Below are 9,509 nucleotides of genomic sequence, written 5' to 3'. Positions count from 1 at the left end.
GGGCAGATTAACCGGGTAGAATCTCCTGTGGTATACCTACCAGTATCCCTACCTGATGGGTCATTGTTGTGAATTCTGTGGCAGAGTTCACTCCTGTGGTCACAAGTGGTACTTCGGCTGATTCTCTCTGGGAGCTTCCGTTTGTGGAGGAAAGTGGTACTGCAGCTTCTGAGTTTCCTCCCTCAGGTGATCTGGTGAGGTCGTTAGGTGCTTCTCTACTTAACTCCACCTAATGCTTTGATCCATGCTTCCTGTCAATGTTCCAGTGTTGGACTTGTTTTACCCTGGATCATTCCTGTGGCCTGCTGCTCTGCATAGCTAAGTTCTCCTTTGCTTTTTGTTTGCTATTTTTTCTGTCCAGCTTGTCTATTTGTTTTGCTGGAAGCTCTGGGACGCAAAGGGTGTACCTCCGTGCCGTTAGTTCGGTACGGAGGGTCTTTTTGCCCCTTTGCGTGGTTTTCTTTAGGGTTTTGTGTGGACCGCAAAGTTATCTTTCCTATCTTCGCTCTGTTAAGAAAGTCGGGCCTCACTTTGCTGAATCTATTTCATCTCTACGTTTGTCTTTTCATCTTAACTCACAGTCATATGTGGGGGGCTGCCTTTTCCTTTGGGGTATTTCTCTGAGGCAAGGTAGGCTTATTTTTCTATCTTCAGGCTAGTTAGTTTCTCAGGCTGTGTCGAGTTGCATAGGTAGCGTTAGGCGCAATCCACGGCTGCCTCTAGTGTGGTTTGTTAGGATCAGGGATTGCGGTCTACAGAGTTCCCACGTCTCAGAGCTCGTTCTATTATTTTGGGTTATTGTCAGATCACTGTATGTGCTCTGATCGCTATGTCCATTGTGATACTGAATTGCCTATCATAACAGTACAGGAAGCCAAAAGTACTAATGATTCTCAATAGAGGGAAAAAAGAAGTTCTGAGACCATTTTTTTTCCTTTGCACTGTGATTTGTCTTTTTTTTTCCCTAGACATTTGGGTGGTTCAGGACACAGGTGTTACAATGGACATTAAAGGTCTGTCTTCATGTGTAGATCAGCTCACGGCAAGAGTTCAAGATATTCAAAATTTTGTGGTTCAGTATTCTTTGTTCGAACCGAGAATTCCTATTCCAGATTTGTTTTTTGGAGATAGAACTAAATTTCTGAGTTTCAAGAATAATTGTAAACTGTTTCTGGCTTTGAAATCTCGCTCCTCTGGTGACCCAGCGCAACAGGTTAGGATCGTCATTTCTTTTTTGCGTGGCGACCCTCAGGACTGGGCATTTTCTCTTGCGTCAGGAGATCCTGCATTAAGTAATATCGATGGGTTTTTCCTGGCGCTTGGATTGCTATACGATGAGCCTAATTCAGTAGATCAGGCAGAAAAAAAAATTTGCTGGCTCTTTGTCAGGCTCAGGATGAGATAGAGCTATATTGCCAGAAATTTAGAAAATGGTCCGTGCTCACTCAATGGAATGAATCTGCGCTTGCAGCCATTTTCAGAAAGGGTCTCTCTGAAGCCATTAAGGATGTCATGGTGGGATTTCCTATGCCCGCTGGCTTGAATGAGTCTATGTCTTTGGCCATTCAGATCGGTCGACGCTTGCATGAGCGTAAATCTGTGCACCATTTGGCGGTATTACCTGAGATTAAACCTGAGTCTATGCAGTGCGATAGGACTTTGACCAGAGTTGAACGGCAAGAACACAGACGTCTGAATGGGCTGTGTTTCTACTGTGGTGATTCCACTCATGCTATCTCTGATTGTCCTAAGCGCACTAAGCGGTTCGCTAAGTCTGCCGCCATTGGTACTGTACAGTCTAAATTTCTTCTGTCCGTTACCTTGATATGCTCCTTGTCGTCGTATTCTGTCATGGCGTTTGTGGATTCAGGCGCTGCCCTGAATTTGATGGACTTGGATTATGCTAAGCGTTGTGGGTTTTTCTTGGAGCCCTTGCAGTGTCCTATTCCATTGAGAGGAATTGATGCTACGCCTTTGGCCAAGAATAAGCCTCAATACTGGACCCAGCTGACCATGTGCATGGCTCCTGCACATCAGAAGGTTATTCGCTTTCTGGTGTTGCATAATCTGCATGATGTGGTCGTGTTGGGGTTGCCATGGCTACAAGCCCATAATCCAGTATTGGATTGGAATTCCATGTTGGTGTCCAGCTGGGGTTGTCAGGGGGTACATGGTGATGTTCCATTTCTGTCAATTTCGTCATCCACCCCTTCTGAGGTTCCAGAGTTCTTGTCTGATTACCGGGATGTATTTGATGAGCCCAAGTCCGATGCCCTACATCCGCATAGGGATTGTGATTGTGCTATCAATTTGATTCCTGGTAGTAAATTCCCAAAAGGTCGACTGTTTAATTTATCCGTGCCTGAGCACACCGCTATGGCAGTTATGTGAAGGAATCCCTGGAGAAGGGGCATATTCGCCCGTCATCGTCGCCATTAGGAGCAGGGTTCTTTTTTGTAGCCAAGAAGGATGGTTCGCTGAGACCGTGTATAGATTACCGCCTTCTTAATAAGATCACTGTTAAATTTCAGTACCCCTTGCCATTGTTATCTGATTTGTTTGCTCGGATTAAGGGGGCTAGTTGGTTCACTAAGATAGATCTTCGTGGTGCGTATAATCTGGTGAGAATCAGGCAAGGCGATGAATGGAAAACTGCAGTTAATACGCCCGAGGGTCATTTTGAGTATCTAGTGATGCCGTTCGGACTTGCCAATGCTCCATCAGTGTTTCATTCCTTTATGCATGACATCTTCCGTGAGTACCTGGATAAATTCCTGATTGTGTACTTGGATGACATTTTGATCTTCTCGGATGATTGGGAGTCTCATGTGAAGCAGGTCAGAACGGTTTTTCAGGTCCTGCGTGCTAATTCTTTGTTTGTGAAGGGATCAAAGTGTCTCTTTGGTGTGCAGAAGGTTTCATTTTTGGGGTTCATCTTTTCCCCTTCTACTATCGAGATGGATCCGGTTAAGGTCCAAGCCATCCATGATTGGACTCAGCCGACATCTCTGAAAATTCTGCAAAAGTTCCTGGGCTTTGCTAATTTCTATCGTCGCTTCATCTGCAATTTTTCTAGTGTTGCCAAACCATTGACCGATTTGACCAAGAAGGGTGCTGATTTGGTCAATTGGTCTTCTGCTGCTGTGGAAGCTTTTCAAGAGTTGAAGCGTCGTTTTTCTTCTGCCCCTGTGTTGTGTCAACCAGATGTTTCTCTTCTGTTCCAGGTCGAGGTTGATGCTTCTGAGATTGGAGCAGGGGCTGTTTTGTCACAGAGAGGTTCTGGTTGCTCAGTGATGAAACCATGCGCTTTCTTTTCCAGGAAGTTTTCGCCTGCTGAGCAAAATTATGATGTGGGCAACCGAGAGTTGCTGGCCATGAAGTGGGCATTCGAGGAGTGGCGTCATTGGCTTGAAGGAGCTAAGCATCGCGTGGTGGTATTGACTGATCATAAGAACTTGACTTATCTCGAGTCTGCCAAGCGCTTGAATCCTAGACAAGCTCGTTGGTCGTTGTTTTTTGCCCATTTTGACTTTGTGATTTCATACCTTTCGGGCTCTAAAAATGTGAAGGCGGATGCTCTGTCTAGGAGTTTTGTGCCCGACTCTCCGGGTTTATCTGAGCCGGCGGGTATCCTCAAGGAAGGAGTAATTGTGTCTGCCATCTCCCCTGATTTGCGGCGGGTGCTGCAAAAATTTCAGGCTAATAAACCTGATCGTTGCCCAGCGGAGAAACTGTTTGTCCCTGATAGGTGGACTAATAGTTATCTCTGAACTTCATTGTTCGGTGTTGGCTGGTCATCCTGGAATCTTTGGTACCAGAGAGTTAGTGGCTAGATCCTTTTGGTGGCCGTCTCTGTCGCGGGATGTGCGTACTTTTGTGCAGTCCTGTGGGATTTGTGCTCGGGCTAAGCCCTGCTGTTCTCGTGCCAGTGGGTTGCTTTTGCCCTTGCCGGTCCCGAAGAGGCCTTGGACACATATCTCTATGGATTTTATTTCTGACCTTCCTGTTTCTCAAAAGATGTCAGTCATTTGGGTGGTCTGTGATCGCTTTTCTAAGATGGTCCATCTGGTACCCTTGTCTAAATTGCTTTCCTCCTCTGATTTGGTACCTTTGTTCTTCCAGCATGTGGTTCGTTTGCATGGCATTCCAGAGAATATTGTTTCTGACAGAGGTTCCCAGTTTGTTTCAAGGTTTTGGCGAGCCTTTTGTGGTAGGATGGGCATTGACTTGTCTTTTTCCTCGGCTTTCCATCCTCAGACTAATGGCCAGACCGAACGAACCAATCAGACCTTGGAAACATATCTGAGATGCTTTGTTTCTGCTGATCAGGATGACTGGGTGTCCTTTTTGCCTTTGGCTGAGTTCGCCCTTAATAATCGGGCCAGCTCGGCTACCTTGGTTTCGCCGTTTTTCTGCAATTCTGGGTTCCATCCTCGTTTCTCTTCAGGACAGGTTGAGTCTTCGGACTGTCCTGGTGTGGATACTGTGGTGGACAGGTTGCAGCAGATTTGGACTCAGGTAGTGGACAATTTGACCTTGTCCCAGGAGAAGGCTCAACGTTTCGCTAATCGCAGACGCCGTGTGGGTCCCCGACTTCGTGTTGGGGGATCTGGTTTGGTTGTATTCTCGTCATATTCCTATGAAGGTTTCCTCTCCTAAGTTTAAACCTCGTTTTATTGGTCCGTACAGGATTTCTGAGGTTCTTAATCCTGTGTCTTTTCGTCTGACCCTCCCAGATTCTTTTTCCATACATAACGTATTCCATAGGTCATTGTTGCGGAGATACGTGGCACCTATGGTTCCATCTGTTGAGCCTCCTGCCCCGGTTTTGGTGGAGGGGGAATTGGAGTATATTGTGGAGAAGATTTTGGATTCTTGTGTTTCAAGACGGAAACTCCAGTATCTGGTTAAATGGAAGGGTTATGCTCAGGAAGATAATTCCTGGGTTTTTGCCTCTGATGTCCATGCTCCCGATCTTTCCTATCTTCGCTCTGTTAAGAAAGTCGGGCCTCACTTTGCTGAATCTATTTCATCTCTACGTTTGTCTTTTCATCTTAACTCACAGTCATTATATGTGGGGGGCTGCCTTTTCCTTTGGGGTATTTCTCTGAGGCAAGGTAGGCTTATTTTTCTATCTTCAGGCTAGTTAGTTTCTCAGGCTGTGTCGAGTTGCATAGGTAGCGTTAGGCGCAATCCACGGCTGCCTCTAGTGTGGTTTGTTAGGATCAGGGATTGCGGTCTACAGAGTTCCCACGTCTCAGAGCTCATTCTATTATTTTGGGTTATTGTCAGATCACTGTATGTGCTCTGATCGCTATGTCCATTGTGATACTGAATTGCCTATCATAACAGGTCATCAATTAAAAATACCACGGACTGTCAGATAGCAAATCTGGTTTGTTCAGCGGGTCCAGCGCGCTCTCCTCCCTAGCAGCCGCATGGATTGCTAGAGCAATGGTCTCCTGGCTGGAGACCTTAACTACCTTGATTCACACCAGCAACAACTGGCCAATCAAATCCCTTGAGCGGGAGTCTGACAAAGGATTGTATAAGGATTGTCCAGCACAGTCTAGATCTAAGGGATCTTGGTTCCAAACAGGGGAACGAAAAGTAAGATCGACCCTGGACCTCAAACTTCTAACAAACTTTGACATGGTCCTCCTTCTTTGGATGGAGTTCCTCCGCTCAGCCATTACTTCAACAGAAAAAGGTGCAGTTTCCGGCATCCATCGACATTTGGGTTGCTTGCCCTCTGCAAAAATTCCTTCGCCTTTCCATTCGTCAACAGCATCTTCAAGTCACAACCTTGTCCTTTGGCCTTGCTTCCGCACCCAAAGTGTTCGCTCGGGTCATGGCGGATGTCATGTTTCTCTTGCACTCTAGAGGTGTGCTCGTCCTGCCCTGTTTGGTCTGTCTAGCCGCCCTTCCAGGACTACGCTGAGTCGTCTATATCTCTTGCGATACCTTCTCTCCTGGGCTGGCAGCTACACTTAGACAAGTTCTCCTCATTTCCAGCCCAGCAGATATCCTTTTTGAGGATGATCCTGCACACTTCTAGAAGGATGGTAATTCTTCCTCGAGACAAGGTCATGGCCCTTCAACAGGGAGCTCGCGCAAGGAGAGTTCTGAGGACTTGATTACTCACCCCCTCATTTCATTCGATTGCCTAAGAGAGTTCTGAGGAAAAATGGTGACGACAATGGAAGCGGTTTCCTTCGCTCCGCTCATTTTCAGCAAGTCAAACAGACTTTCAGACAATAGTCTCTGAGCTCCTTCTTCATCCAGGGCCTTTCTCCCGGTTCAATGGTTATTAGTAACTACCAATGCCAGTCTTCTTCTCCCCATCATTGTTCTGGAGATCCGAACGGTAGTCTTACAGCAGGTCCACTGCCTTCTGGCGGGTCTCCCTATCCGAATTCAATTGGATAATGCCACGGCGGTGCCTTACGTCAGTCATCTAGCAGGTACCCACGGTCAGGCGCCTTGACCGAGGTACCTCACTTTCTCTGACGGGCCAAAGTCTATTATTCGGTGATCTCGGCAGTATATATCCCAGAAGTAGAACTCTGAACGGCAAACAAATTCAGCCGTCAGGGTTTCGCCTCAAGTCAGTGGGAACTTCACTCCGAAGTCTTCCATCAGATCTGTCCTTACTGGAGCTCTCCAGTTGTAGGTGGGATGACATCCAGACTGAAGGCCAATGTACTCGAGTTCGTGGTTCGGCCTCGAGATCCAAGAGCCATCGCTCTCCATGCTCTGGTTCTGCCGCGGTACCAGTTTCCATAACTCCCCTTCCACTGCTTCCGAAAGCCTTTCGGAAGCAGAAAGGGGCCCCAGTGATCCTCAGAGATCCGCACTGACCACGTCCGTTTTTTGTTTGCGGAGCTAGTATCTTCTCGCCTTATCGCAGCACAACTGCAAGTAGGGACTTTCTCACAGGGAGTTTTCACACGTAGTTCTTCCCTATCGCATACCGTTAGATAATTGGGACCTTATTATTCCTAGGAGCCTTACAGTAGGCTCCTTTTTCATCCGGGCAGACTTTACTATCAGGGAAAGTCGTCCCGTTCTCCTCTGCGATATTCTCACTCTGACGAGTCTTCGGAGCTAGCTTCTCTGTTCTTTCAGACTTTTTTCCCTTATTACCTTCGAGGCAAGGTTGTCCTCAGGCCATCTCCATCCCTTGTTACCAAGGTGGTACTGTATTACCACTGTTATGAGGGCATAGTTCTTCCCTCATGTCTTTTGGCTCCAGTCCACAAAATGGAATAAGATCCCCCATATTCTGGACGAAGTGAGTGCTCTGAGTAGGTACGTCTTGAGGACGGCGTCCTTCTGAAGGCTGGACGTTTTATTTGGGCTTCCTGACGGTAGAGGAAGGCTTCCTGACATTTTCAGGAAGGGTTTAGCCGTTTCATCGACCATGATAACATGGTGAATTCTTTTCACCATCCAGGAGTCCTTCCGTGCTAGATGTCAGCCTATCTCCCTGTCTATCAAGGGTTCTAGGCACCAGGCGTCAGCAAGGCACGCCTGCAAGCTTGCGGATTCGTCCAGTCCGCATGCATTCTTGAAGCGCTATAATTCCCACACTTCCACAGATGTGAATCTGGGCAGGCCGACTCTGCAGGCCGCGGTGGCGCACTTGTAAGTAGCGGTTACACAGGGCCTGATCTATTGTTGTCCCCACCCAGGGACTGCTTTGGGACGTCCCACGATCTGTGTCCCCCAATGAGAAAGAGAAATAGGGATTTTTGTGTACTCACCGTAAAATCCTTTTCTCCGAGCCATTCATTGCGGGGACACAGCTCCCACCCTGTTATTAGCTTATGCTTGTTTTTTTAGAATATAACATGCTATACGCTCATATATTGTTATGGATCTCCTACTGCTTTTGCACCGAACTGGTTAGCTGAGAGCCAGCAGGAGGGTGTATACTGCAGGGGAGGAGCTAACTTTTTTTGTATCACTTAATGTCAGCCTCCTATTGGCAGCAGCATACACCCACGGTGTGTCCCCCAATGAATGGCTCGGAGAAAAGGATTTTACGGTGAGTACACAAAAATCCCTATTTTTGTACAAATGCAGCACAGCCCTGAGGAGTCTTTTTTATGACTCTCCTTATTACACCCCTTATGTAATATATATGATGCCGCTCACACAGTGTAATGTTTCCACAGTACTGGCATCTCTCGTAAAAAAGGTATTTTCACAATACCGCCATACCCCCACACAGTATAATGTTCTCATAGTACCTCCATACCCCCACACACAGTATAATGTTCTCATAGTACTGCCATACCCCCACACACAGTATAATGTTCTCATAGTACCGCCATACCCCCACACAGTATAATGTTCTCATAGTACCGCCATACCCCCACACACAGTATAATGTTCCTACAGTACCGCCATATCACCACACACAGTATAATGTTCTCATAGTACCGCCATACCCCCCACACACAGTATAATCTTCTCATAGTACCGCCATACCCCCCACACACAGTATAATGTTCTCATAGTACCGCCATACCCCCACACACAGTATAATGTTCTCATAGTACCGCCATACCCCCACACACAGTATAATGTTCCCACAGTACCGCCATACCCCCACACACAGTATAATGTTCTCACAGTACCTCCATTCCACCACACAGTATAATGTTCTCATAGTATCCCCATACCCCCACACACAGTATAATGTTCTCATAGTACCGCCATACCTCCACACAGTATAATGTTCTCACAGTACCGCCATACCCCCACACAGTATAATGTTCTCACAGTACCGCCATACCCCCACACACAGTATAATGTTCTCATAGTACCGCCATACCCCCCACACAGTATAATGTTCATAGTACCGCCATCCCCCCACACAGTATAATGTTCATAGTACCGCCATACCCCCACACACAGTATAATGTTCTCATAGTACTGCCATCCCACCACACACAGTATAATGTTCTCATAGTACTGCCATCCCACCACACACAGTATAATGTTCCTACAGTACCGCCATACCCCCACACACAGTATAATATCCTCATAGTACCGCCATACCCCCACAGTATAATGTTCTCATAGTACCGCCATACCCCCACACAGTATAATGTTCTCATAGTACCGCCATACCCCCACACACAGTATAATGTTCCTACAGTACCGCCATATCACCACACAGTATAATGTTCTCATAGTACCGCCATACCCCCCACACACAGTATAATCTTCTCATAGTACCGCCATACCCCCACACACAGTATAATGTTCTCATAGTACAGCTATACCCCCACACACAGTATAATATCCCCACAGTACAGTACAATGTTTCCACAGGACTGACATCCCCCTCACACACAGTATAATGTCCCCACAGTACAGTACAATGTTTCCACAGGACTGACATCCCCCTCACACACAGTATAATGTCCTCACAGTACTGCCATCCCCCCACTTTCTAATGCTCCCACATACACAATATGGTGCCATCCACGTCACTG

This window comes from Ranitomeya imitator, chromosome 2 (assembly GCF_032444005.1).
Source record: "Ranitomeya imitator isolate aRanImi1 chromosome 2, aRanImi1.pri, whole genome shotgun sequence".
NCBI lineage: Eukaryota > Metazoa > Chordata > Amphibia > Anura > Dendrobatidae > Ranitomeya > Ranitomeya imitator.
This window is presented reverse-complemented; position numbering follows the sequence as displayed.